This window comes from Lepidochelys olivacea (assembly GCF_965140295.1).
Source record: "Lepidochelys olivacea isolate rLepOli2 genome assembly, chromosome: 12".
Classification (NCBI taxonomy): domain Eukaryota; kingdom Metazoa; phylum Chordata; order Testudines; family Cheloniidae; genus Lepidochelys; species Lepidochelys olivacea.
This window is the reverse complement of record NC_140422.1, coordinates 2,289,158-2,301,571: the sequence shown is the minus strand read 5'-3', so window position 1 is coordinate 2,301,571 and position 12,414 is coordinate 2,289,158. Positions and strand designations below refer to the sequence as shown.

Here is a 12,414-nt window from a genome sequence, read left to right as displayed (position 1 = left end):
GAGCCCCCGGGCTGTTTTAAATCGCCCAGGGGCGGTAGGTGGGAAACTTTGCTGGAGCCGGGACCCTGGGACAGGAATATTGCTGGTGCCCAGCCACCATGGGCCCATAGACTCGCCACCCATCGGCATGGGTGCTCAGCACCTTAGAAAAGCAGGCACTAAGTGTCTGAAGTTGTGTATCCAAGATCAGTAGCTGCTCTTGAAAAATTTAGCCTTAAACTTCTCTGCCTCAGTTACCCCAAATATAAAATGGGGATAATACTTAACCACCCTTGTAAAGTGCTTTGATGAAAAGGGCTATAAAAGCTACCAAGTTCAGAGATCATGGTGATGGGCAGACTGCAAGAGCATAGATAAATTGTATTTGTGTAGAAACCAGGACCCAACCGGTTAGTGGGGAATCACAGGCCTCAGCGCCCATTGCTAGGGGCAGAAGGGAGTGCCCACCAACACCATCAGGGTGTGACGGGTCTACCTAGCCCTGCGTGGGGCTGTTTGGGCTCAAACTGCTCAGAGCTGCATGGCTTTGCAGAGAACTCACACACCCCAGAGGCATCCCTGGGCCCTTGCCTAGCTAGGTGGCTCTATGGCACAGATGTTGTGTGTGGGATTGTGCGCTCTGGGCCCAATTAATTCATGGACAGGCCATGTCTACACTAGAGCCTTCACATTTCCCACCCCTGCTGTCAAGGCTGATTCCCCACTCTGGCGCTTCGAGTGCAGAAGGTGGAGGCCCACAAGGATTCCAAAAATTAATACTGGCCACTCCAGGCTGGTATTAAACTCCCAAGGTTCCAGCTTCTCTCTGACCTTGGCTTGGTAAACGTTGCCACCACCCAAATGCAAAAAACCCTTTGAATCCAGGAAGAAGCACTTGGGAATTCCTCCCTGTGGGGAACTCTCAAGCCCTTTCACCCCCCACTCCAGGGAAGAGCTGAGAAAGAAAACAAAGGAAATTAGCTGGTGACAACAGCTAATCAAACAGCATAGGCACAAACCTCTTAGGACACAACAATCCAAATCCTGTTCTTAAAAAAGATAAAATTTTATTAAAAACAAAAAGCAAGAAAATACATCTGGAATTTAGGCTTTTGCTAGATTTCAAAAGAGCAATTCCAAAAATTAAGCACCCAAAATAGCTTTCTTGGGAGTTCAGCTTAAAGGTTACAAGCAAAACAAAAGCATCTGAGGTTAGCACAGAGGAGATCCACAAGCCAAAATAAAGAAATAAACCTGATCACCTCTATCTAAACATTCCTAATTTACTTACATATTTGGGGGGGTTTCAAATAAGTAATTCTAGGTATGATCTGATGATTTCTCATACCTGGCTTAAAGGTTTACGCAGCATTCCTGGTGCTCTCTGTTTCCCAGAGGGCCACAACAGACACAAAGGGAAGGCTCTTTTCCCAACTTTAAAAAGTTCTAGCCTTCCCATTGGCTCTTTTGGTCAGGTGCCCACTCCCTTTTCTTTATCTGGGGGACTTTTTAACCTTTTACAGGTAAAGCAAGCAGAGAATAGCTACCAAGAGGGATTTTACAGCTAACTGGCTGGCTGGGTGTCCATAAAAGGGAGCTACCCCGCACACGCACACTTCATTTATCACACCTGCTAACACTAATCCACCAGTGAGTCTGTTGCAATAGAGGGCAGCGCGTGTAGATGGCCTGCACCATGCCATCTCTACTTGCTCTGGGCAGGATTAGCCAGCACCGTGGTTAACACACCAGCAGCTTGTCTGTATTAAGGCTCCCATCGTCACTACCATGCTGGGCTTCCCCAGTGACTGCAATGGTGGGCGACTGGAAAGGTAAATGTCCCTAGTGCAGACAGCTGCAGCGAGACCCAACAGAAAAGCAGCAGCTAAATCCCTTACCTTTGCAAAGAGGCTGTTTAACAAGGACTGTTCAGCCCATTACTATTGCATCAAAGAGCCCAGCCAGAGCTGGAAAGAGCCACGTTCGCTTCTTGCCAACAAAGGGAAAAATTGTATAAAAATCATTTCAAAAAGATGTGAGCCAGGCTTGGCTGGGACTCCCTGCAGCTCAGACACAAAAGGGGAAAGCTAGCCATTGATAGATCCATTTTCCTTTTCACCCCCCGACTCCCAAGCAGCCATTGCTCAAAAACTGTTGAAACAAGGGAACGGATCAACTTAGAAATTGCCATCACCTAAAAGACCAATGGCCCATAGGGTTCTGTCCACAGCACCAGGAGCTTTAGAGAAAGAAGCTTCAGTTATTTCAGGGACTCACATGGCCCTGTTACTCTAGTATCTGAGTATCTCACAGTGTATTTATCCTCACAGCACCCCTGTCCCACAGGAAAGTACTATTCACCCTATTTTATGGATGGGAAACTGAGGCACAGGAGACGAAGTGACTTTCCCAAGGTCACACAAGAAGTCTATGGCAGACCAAGGCATTGGACCAGGCTCTGTGGAGTCCCAGGCTAGCACCCTGATCGCTGGACCATCCTATATTTCCCATAAAGCTATTGTAATGAATTGGTTTGTATGTACATGACTGCCTTCTACTGGCAGCAATCAGAACTGCTCAATTGTGTGCCATTAACTCTATACTGCTTCTGCTTAGAGGAGATTTTCCCTTAGCTCCAATGGCAGGTGCCTGTGCTTTCTGTAATAGGAAGATCTGAGTTCTATCCTGCTGTAATCATGAAGTTCCAAGAGGGTGTTTTTTGTCCCTGGCTGCTGCTCAGCTGTAGAGATTTTTTTCATGAAGGGAATTTCCTAGCTGGGAAATGTATTTTTCCCCCAACTTCCACCCCATCCCTCTTTGGTGTGCCCAATCACTTACTAAATATACTGCAACTCATTAATTTAGCTCAGCCTGCAGCCGCGGACCTTTGCCTGGTGAGGATACCCACCAATAAATCACTGACCATTGTACTCCCAAGGGCAGCAGGATTGATTACGGCAGCTGTGTCTATCCTTGTGAATGACACTGCAGCTCTTAAGTCTATTCATTCATTCACTTTTATTTTGTGCTCACTGGCTTGAAGACTGTCTCAGCTGATATGGAAAAGAACGGCAGCTCTGAAGCACCAGGCTTCTTGGGACCCAGCTGAGAGTCCGTCACTGTGGATAAATCTGCTGCCCCTCTGGCTATGCCCGTTCAGACCTCAGAACATTGTGGGACAGTGTCAATAACCATCTGCCTCTCCTCTGTCTGGGCTCCAAAGCAGAGGCCAGCATGCAGTGGGACAGCAGCAGAGCAGCAGAAGCACAAACAACTCCTTCATGTTGGTCTCATTTCCATGGCTGGGCTCAGCGTGCGGGTGTTGGAGGCTTGTGATCTACAGAAGGTCCGGCGAGATGAAATGGTGGTCCCTACTGACCTTAAGCTCTAGGACTCATTGAGGCTACTGGGAGGTTGGGTCTAGAGCACGCTAAAAACGGAGGCTCTTGTCTGTTCATGAGCCACTGAGGTAGTGGCGGGGTTCTTGGCTGGGGAGGGGTTGTCATAGAATCATAGAATATCAGGGTTGGAAGGGACCTCAGGAGGTCATCTAGTCCAACCCCCTGCTCAAAGCAGGACCAATCCCCAATTAAATCATCCCAGCCAGATTGTCATGATCAGCCTCCCCTTCCTTATGGCTTGATGAGAGGGGTGGGTCTGAAACTTCTTCTTGGTGGCAAGACATCACTGTAGGGAAAAGGTTCAAATGCTCTGCTGGTGGAGTCAACTCCAGGCCGCTGCTGGAGGCTTTGGGGAATGTTAGTGTGTCAGACTGATTGGACCGGCCTGGTGTGGGCCAGTTCCCCCAACGGCTCTGCGAAGGCACCTCAGGCCTGACTGTCGCCAACCCCTGCATTTCCAGTGCTTGGCCTCCCCTAAGCAGAGATTAAAACCCATTTGTATGATAGCACTGAACTCACTGCACCCACGATTTGGACTGGGCTTGGTCCCCTCATGGCCATGGGCGGTGAAAGGATAGTGCATTCTCATTGTGCTATGATCCCACAGGAGGAGGGCTCTATAAGGTCAGGCTTGATAAAGCCCTGGCTGGGATGACTTAGTTGGGGTTGGTCCTGCTTTGAGCAGGGGGTTGGACTAGATGACCTCCTGAGGTCCCTTCCAACCCTGATAGTCTATGATTCTATGATTTGAACCTTGTTGGATGGACACCATCAAACTCATCTGATGTAAGAACAGGGTGGACTCAAAGTGATGGCTCTGAAATAAATAGCCAAAGCAATCTCCACCAAGCTCTCCAGCCTCTCTTCTCACTGGAAACAGATACCAGGGCGAGGTTCTTCTCACTCCAGTTAAATAGACAGCAAAGCTCTCTGCCTGGCTGATGCCAGCATGAGGTCCACTTGTCAGCCACTCTTTCACCTCTGACAGTCACTGTGGATAGCTGAATCCTGCAGGAATGTGTACTAGCTGTGTACAGAACTCACAGTGCAAAATGTAGTTACTGACCGAAGTGGCTGAAAACCAAACCAACTCCCCAGGCTTTCAGTGCACGGCATGTACTCTTTGATTCTGTGGTGACGCAGAGGAGGGGATGCACAGGAGATGGAGGATGGCCCAGGGGTTACGGAAGTAGCTGGAGAGCAGGGTTCAATTGTGTCTTCTGCCACAGACTCCTTGTGTGACCTTAGGAAATTCATCGAGTGTCTCTGTGTCTCAGTTTCTTCTCTGTAAAATGCAGATAATAGCACAGCCCTACCTCACATGAGGTACTGTGAGAGTAAATACATTAATGATTGGGAGGGGCTCAGATGCTGTAATGGGGGACAAATACATACTCTAGCAAGGAGACCAAAATTCTGGACTGAGCCACTTAGTTGAGCAGCAGCCATGGTTTTAAAAAAAAAGGTCAGTGAAGAGCAGAATCTGAACTGCCATTCTGCCCATGGCACAACTGTAAATAACCATATGGGTGAAACTTCTGAAGCGATCTGACGCTGGGCTGTGGGTCATTTACAGTGCAGTAGTGGGAGGGTAAGATCTACCTGCTTTGCTGAGAGCTCTGACGTGGCCATGGCAAAAGATAATCCAGCAACTTCGAGCTTTTCTTGTTTTTCTTTTCAATTTGCTGAACCAATTGCTGCTCTTTAACTGAATTGAGAGGTGCTTGGGGCTCCTCTGCATTTTTTATTGATAAAGAGGCGGACGAATGGTGTCCTGGTTCAGGCACTGGCCTGGGGCTCAGGTTATCTTCCTAGTGGTGCCAAAAATTTCCTGTGTGATCTTTGGGAGGTCACGGCATTTGCTCTGTGTCTCAGTTTCCCATCTGTAAAATGGGACTGTTGGGGGCAGGGGGCGTTGTGAAGCTCAATCCAGAAACAAAGGTGCTGTGATCCATAGAAGTATCTAGACAGATTTTACATAAAGATGACAAATCCACCAACTTCTTGTAACCGGGGGAATGGTCCCACTATTGTGGGGAACTTTCCTGTCTTACACACTACCCCGATGAAATGGGCTAGCGAAAGGATCTGAGTCCTCGCTCCCACTTCCTTTACCCAGAGACCTGCCTGCCCTTGAGAGCTCCCCTTCCACTCTCCTGTGTGGCAGAGTCCTCATAACCCCAACAAGGCTGGGTCCAGGATTCCTGGGGGACTCGAGCCCCAACCTTGTCGTGGTCACTTAGGCAGGGCTCGGGTGTCCCCACTCCAGGGTGCTCTTTCCACTCTGGACGCTTCCCTGACCCACTGAATCCTAGAATATCAGGTTGAAAGGGACCTCAGGAGGACATCTAGACCAACCTCCTGCTCAAAGCAGGACCAATCCCCAACTAAATCATCCCAGCCAGGGCTTTGTCAAACCTGATCTTGAAAACCTCTCAGGAAAGAGATTCCACCACCTCCCTAGGTAACGCATTCCAGTGCTTCACCACCCTCCTAGTGAAAAAGTTTTTCGTAACATCCAACCTAAACCTCCCCCACTGCTACCTGAGACCATTACTCCTTGTTCTGTAATCTGGTACCACTGAACAGTCTAGATCCATCTCTTTGGAACCCCCTTTCAGCTAGTTGAAAGCAGCTATCAAATTCCCCCCTCACTCTTCTCTTCTGCAGACTAAACATCCCCAGTTCCCTCAGCCTCTTCTCATAAGTCATGTGTTCCAGTCCCCTAATCATTTCTGTTGCCCTTTGCTGGACTCTTTCCAATTTTTCCACATCCTTCTTGTAGTGTGGGGCCCAAAACTGGACACAGTACTCCAGATGAGGCCTCACCAATGTCGAATAGAGGGGAATGATCACGTCCCTTGATCTGCTGGCTATACCCCTACTTATACACCCCAAAATGCCATTGGCCTTCTTGGCAACAAGGGCACACTGTTGACTCATATCCAGCTTCTCATCCACTGTAACCCCTAGGTCCTTTTCTGCAGAACTGCTGCCGAGCCATTCGGTCCCCAGCCTGTAGCGGTGCATGGGATTCTTTCGTCCTAAGTGCAGGACTCTGCACTTGTCCTTGTTGAACCTCATCAGATTTCTTTTGGCCCAATCCTCTAATTTGTCTAGGTCCCTCTGTAGCCTACCCCTACCCTCCAGCGTATCTACCTCTCCTCCCACTTTAGTGTCATCTGCAAACTTGCTGAGGGTGCAATCCACACCATCCTCTAGATCATTAATGAAGATATTGAACAAAACCATTACATTACATATAGTTTAAGCAAATAGAATTTATTAAATAGCAACTAATTAAAAAATAAGGAGAAAATGGCAAAGGTGAAAGGAAAACCCATCACCCAGCTCTGCGGCCCGGGGACGTCACAACCAGCATCTCTGGGATGTCAGGGCAGTTCAGTCTGTTCCTCACACGTCCCAGGCCCCTTCTCCGGCCCTGGCTGTGCTGCAGGGATGCTGCGGGTCGGACACTTGCTCTGGTGGTGGCCACACACCCTCAGGCTTTAGGTGGCAGGGCCCTGCTTCTCGGCATCGCCCCCGCCCCGTCAGGGTTCTGATCCCCCAAGTCTGGCCTGTGCTGGGCCCGCTGCCCAGCGTCCCCCTCGCTCTCCCCAGCTGCTCACCGCACCCGGCTCCGGACAGCTCCAGCCCCAGCCCGGGCTCCACCACTCTGCCTCAGTGCTGCTGCTGCCCTGCCTCCAGCTCCCTGGGCTGCTGCTCTGGCCCCTCTGGCTCTGGTTGCTGCAGCTCCGCTCCCAGCACACGTCTGCTCCCTGGGCTGCTTCTGGGACTCTGCTCCCAGCACAGATCCGCTCCCTGGGCTGCTGCTCTGGCCCCTCTGGCCAGCACAGCTCTGCTCCCCAGCTCAGCTCGGGCCCCTGCTCTCTCCTTAGCTCAGCCCCACTCTGTCTGACCCAGGCAATAGCTCACACAGAGGACGGGACCCCTTGGCCTCCTGACTCCCTCATTAGCCTGCCCGCCCTGTCCATCAGGCTGACCTGGAGCATTGGCCTCTCTCTATCGCCCTGGGGACTGTAGGTCTTCAGGTCCTGATTTCCCATCGACCCTTCCCCTTTCTTTTGGTACTGTGAGCTAGCAACCAAACCCCCCCACTGAGTTTTAGCAAGGGGACAACAGTCCCCTTACATTCTGTTGTCTACCTGCTAAACCCTTCCAGTTCCCTTAGGTGAAATGGAAACCTTAAAATTATTCACCAGCCTGATGCTCTATGGCCATACTGCTTACACCAGTGAATGATCCTGCCAATGAGAGGCAGAATTCGAATTGCCATAGACACTGGGCACAGTTGGGCGGAGGAGACCATCTGGTTGCCACAGAGCCGTAGCACTTAAGACAGGCCTTTGTCAGATGGGCCTGAATTTGTAAGGTCTTCAAAAACTGAGGATCAGCCTTTGGCAGCAAAGGAGCATTTAAGAGTGGCCTTGGCCATTCCGTTTCTTCTATCTATAATGCTCTGGGGAACATTGATGGAGTTATACCAAGGATCTACTTGGACCATTTTGTTCACCCTTAGTAATGATATGTTCTTGCTGTTAACTTAGTCACTTTATAATGCAGACCTTTCATGGGGGCTGATCACCTGGCACCATGTCATGTGTACCTGGCTCCTTGGGTCATGCTGCAATTTGGGAGATGAGCAGGAGGGTGGACTACTCATCTGTCTTCCATTAGTTCTGGAGAATCCATGAAGCCCACTCGGGATTTGGCTGTTGATACTGGTTCTACTGGAAGAAGCCCGAACACCATGGTGATAGATGGGACTGTAGAACCCTGTGCTAGGCAGGCAGACAGTGCTAATGGGGGTGGTAACCGTTACTCTTTTGGACGGGCAGAGGAGAATACACTGTCTGTGGGCATCAGTACAGTTTTGCTAGCCGTCAGCCTTACCTGAGCAGACCTGGCAAGAGAGAGATTAAGGGGTGTGTATTAACTCATTTACGTTCTAACTCCTAGTGTTCCTTTTGACACTGGAAGCAACTCTCTTCCTGAAGGCAGAAATGACCTTGTCGGGACTGAGCATACAGTATTGAAAGGAATGGCCAATGTAGGCTCTCTGGGTAAAATAGTGGTTGTCTACAGCCATATCACTTTAGCCTCTGATCTCCTTATACTTCATAAGGCAGGTAGGGTCCGGCTGGGTGGCTACTTAGCTCGCAGGTTACTGATGATTTTTGGATGGGCTGGTGTCTGAGAATAGAGGGCAGAGAAGCTGAAGCTGTAAATTGACCTTTCCTCTTCCTTGGAAGATAAGAATCCAGAGCCCATGGAAGCAAGAGCTCAATGAGTGGAACATTAACCTGCAGAATAAATGGTTGCAAGGACAAATAGGATCTGTTTCCAATTCATTCTCTCTCAGCAGCTTTCAGGACAACTCTTTGAGGAGATGGCCACATAGTAGCTCCAACAGTCTCGTTGTCAATCCTCCCTAAGGCTCTCGGTTAGGAGGCTTCACCTGATAAACAACTGCTGTTCTGCGAATCCCTTAGCCTGGATAATGTACTGGACTGCAGCTCTGATTCCCCAAGAACATCCAGTAAAGAGAGCTCAAGAGAGCCAGGGGAAATGAAGGTTTCAGAGTAGCAGCCGTGTTAGTCTGTATCCACAAAAAGAACAGGAGTACTTGTGGGACCTTAGAGACTAACAAATTTATCAGAAGAAGGCTGACATGGCAATGCATGGGCCAACTGGGGGGGAGCTTTTCTTGACCTGCTGCTCACAAACCGGGAAGAATTAGTGGGGGAAGCAAAAGTGGATGGGAATCTGGGAGGCAGTGACCATGAGTTGGTTGAGTTCAGGATCCTGACACAGGGAAGAGAGGTAAGCAGCAGGATACGGACCCTGGACTTCAGAAAAGCAGACTTCGACTCCCCCAGGGAACGGATGGGTAGGATCCCGTAGGGGACTAACATGAAGGGGAAAGGAGTCCAGGAGAGCTGGCTGTATTTCAAGGAATCCCTGTTGAGGTTACAGGGACAAACCATCCCGATGTGTCGAAAGAATAGTAAATATGGCAGGCGACCATCTTGGCTTAAAGGTGAAATCCTAGTGGATCTTAAACATAAAAAAGAAGCTTACAAGCAGTGGAAGGTTGGACATATGACCAGGGAAGAGTATAAAAATATTGCTCGGGCATGTAGGAATGAAATCAGGAGGGCCAAATCGCACCTGGAGCTGCAGCTAGCAAGAGATGTCAAGAAAAACAAGAAGGGTTTCTTCAGGGATGTTGGCAACAAGAAGAAAGCCAAGGAAAGTATGGGCCCCTTACTGAATGAGGGAGGCAACCTAGTGACAGAGGATGTGGAAAAAGCTAATGTACTCAATGCTTTTTTTGCCTCTGTCTTCACTAACAAGGTCAGCTCCCAGACAGCTGCCCTGGGCATCACAGCATGGGGAGTAGATGGCCAGCCCTCTGTGGAGAAAGAGGTGGTTAGGGACTATTTAGAAAAGCTGGATGTGCACAAGTCCATGGGGCCGGACGCGTTGCATCTGAGAGTGCTAAAGGAATTGGTGGCTGTGATTGCAGAGCCATTGGCCATTATCTTCGAAAACTCGTGGCGAACCGGGGAAGTCCCGGATGACTGGAAAAAGGCTAATGTAGTGCCAATCTTTAAAAAAGGGAAGAAGGAGGATCCTGGGAACTACAGGCCAGTCAGCCTCACCTCAGTTCCCAGAAAAATCATGGAGCAGGTCCTCAAAGAATCAATCCTGAAGCACTTACATGAGAGGAAAGTGATCAGGAACAGTCAGCATGGATTCACCAAGGGAAGGTCATGCCTGACTAATCAAATCGCCTTCTGTGATGAGATTACTGGTTCTGTGGATGAAGGGAAAGGAGTGGATGTATTGTTTCTTGACTTTAGCAAAGCTTTTGACACTGTCTCCCACTGTATTCTTGTCAGCAAGTTAAAGAAGTATGGGCTGGATGAATGCACTATAAGGTGGGTAGGAAGCTGGCTAGATTGTCGGGCTCAACAGGTAGTGATCAATGGCTCCATGTCTAGTTGGCAGCCGGTGTCAAGTGGAGTGCCCCAGGGGTCGGTCCTGGGGCCGGTTTTGTTCAATATCTTCATAAATGATCTGGAGGATGGTATGGATTGCACTCTCAGCAAATTTGCGGATGATACTAAACTAGGAGGAGAGGTAGATACTCTGGAGGGCAGGGATAGGATACAGAGGGACCTAGACAAATTGGAGGATTGGGCCAAAAGAAATCTGATGAGGTTCAATAAGGAAAAGTGCAGGGTTCTGCACTTAGGACGGAAGAACCCAACGCACCGCTACAGACTAGGGACCGAATGACTAGGCAGCAGTTCTGCGGAAAAGGACCTAGGGGTGACAGTGGACGAGAAGCTGGATATGAGCCAGCAGTGTGCCCTTGTTGCCAAGAAGGTCAATGGCATTTTGGGATGTATAAGTAGGGGCATAGCCAGCAGATCGAGGGGCGTGATCGTCCCCCTCTATTCGACATTGGTGAGGCCTCATCTGGAGAACTGTGTCCAGTTTTGGGCCCCACACTACAAGAAGGATGTGGATAAATTGGAGAGAGTCCAGCGAAGGGCAACAAAAATGATTAGGGGTCTGGAACACATGACTTATGAGGAGAGGCTGAGGGAACTGGGCTTGTTTAGTCTGCAGAAGAGAAGAATGAGGGGGGATTTGATAGCTGCTTTCAACTACCTGAGAGGTGGTTCCAGAGAGGATGGTTCTAGACTATTCTCAGTGGTAGAAGAGGACAGGACAAGGAGTAATGGTCTCAAGTTGCAGTGGGGAAAGTTTAGGTTGGATATTAGGAAAAACTTTTTCACTAGGAGGGTGGTGAAACACTGGAATGCGTTACCTAGGGAGGTGGTAGAATCTCCTTCCTTAGAAGTTTTTAAGGTCAGGCTTGACAAAGCCCTGGCTGGGATGATTTAATTGGGGATTGATCCTGCTTTGAGCAGGGGGTTGGACTAGATGACCTCCTGAGGTCCCTTCCAACCCTGATATTCTATGATTCTATGATTCTATGATTCAGAGATAAAAAGGGAGATTTGTGAAGCATGCCTTCAACATTCTTGAAACCAAATACCCTGCGAGAGTAGACATGTGACTAATTATTAGACGGACACTAATTTCCTCCTCCGAGAGACACTGCTTCTGAGCACACCAGCAGAAATACTAGATAGGGCTCACAGAATCCCTGGTACTGCTTAGAACAAGTAATGAGCACTCCTGATATCTTTGTATCTCCCTCATCTCTCTCTATTGGCATGAGCTGCCCCAGTGCATGTACCAGCTTCATGGGGCAAGATGAACCTCCAGTACACCCTTTTGAGAATGCCACCGTGACCCGCAGCAGCAAAGCGATCTTCTTTGGAGAACGATCAGTTAAGCCTGTAATATGAACCCTCAGCATGGAGGTGTGGTTGGAGGCTGTCAGTGGGTTGGGTGGAGATAGAGGCTGTGGACACCAAAACCAAAAAGGTGTCTCACAGTTCCAGAAAGGTGGAGTGCCCTTAACAGATCCCAGTTGGGCACTGGAAGCAGCCCCTGCTCGTGGCCACAGGCTGGTGGGCAGGCTGGATTTCTCATGGGCTAGGTGTCAGCTCAGTTGCATTCCCCCAACCAGCTAGCATTGCCTCCATCTTATCAGGATTGCACCTCCATCTGGATTGCAGCTCACCCTTCGGCAGGCCCACTGGGAAAGCAGGGTCCACACATGGTGTCCACTGAATGAGGGACAGAGCCAAATGTCATCGGCACAGTGATGGTGCGTCGGCCCCAAATGCTCACGCTACTTGTCCTAGTAACCGTACAGACCCACCATCAGTCAAGGGTGGGTGACAATGGAAACCCCACATACAGGAACCAGCGGACTGGGTGAGCAATTGCTTACCCCAGTGCCCTGGGCTCTGAGAGGCAGGAATGGAAGCACTCTAAGCTGGTACTTTAGCATGCATGAAAGATGACCTTTCCAGTAATACACGGCACAACCTTCAAGCCCTAATAGTCTTAGGATATGCCTGCA

General features: G+C 49.5%; 1 protein-coding gene across 1 annotated transcript in view; it reads left to right on the top strand.

Moving 5' to 3' along the window:
- CALB2 (calbindin 2) overlaps positions 1-12,414 on the top strand; it is a 73,566-nt gene that overhangs the window by 9,815 nt on the left and 51,337 nt on the right. The window lies entirely within an intron of this gene.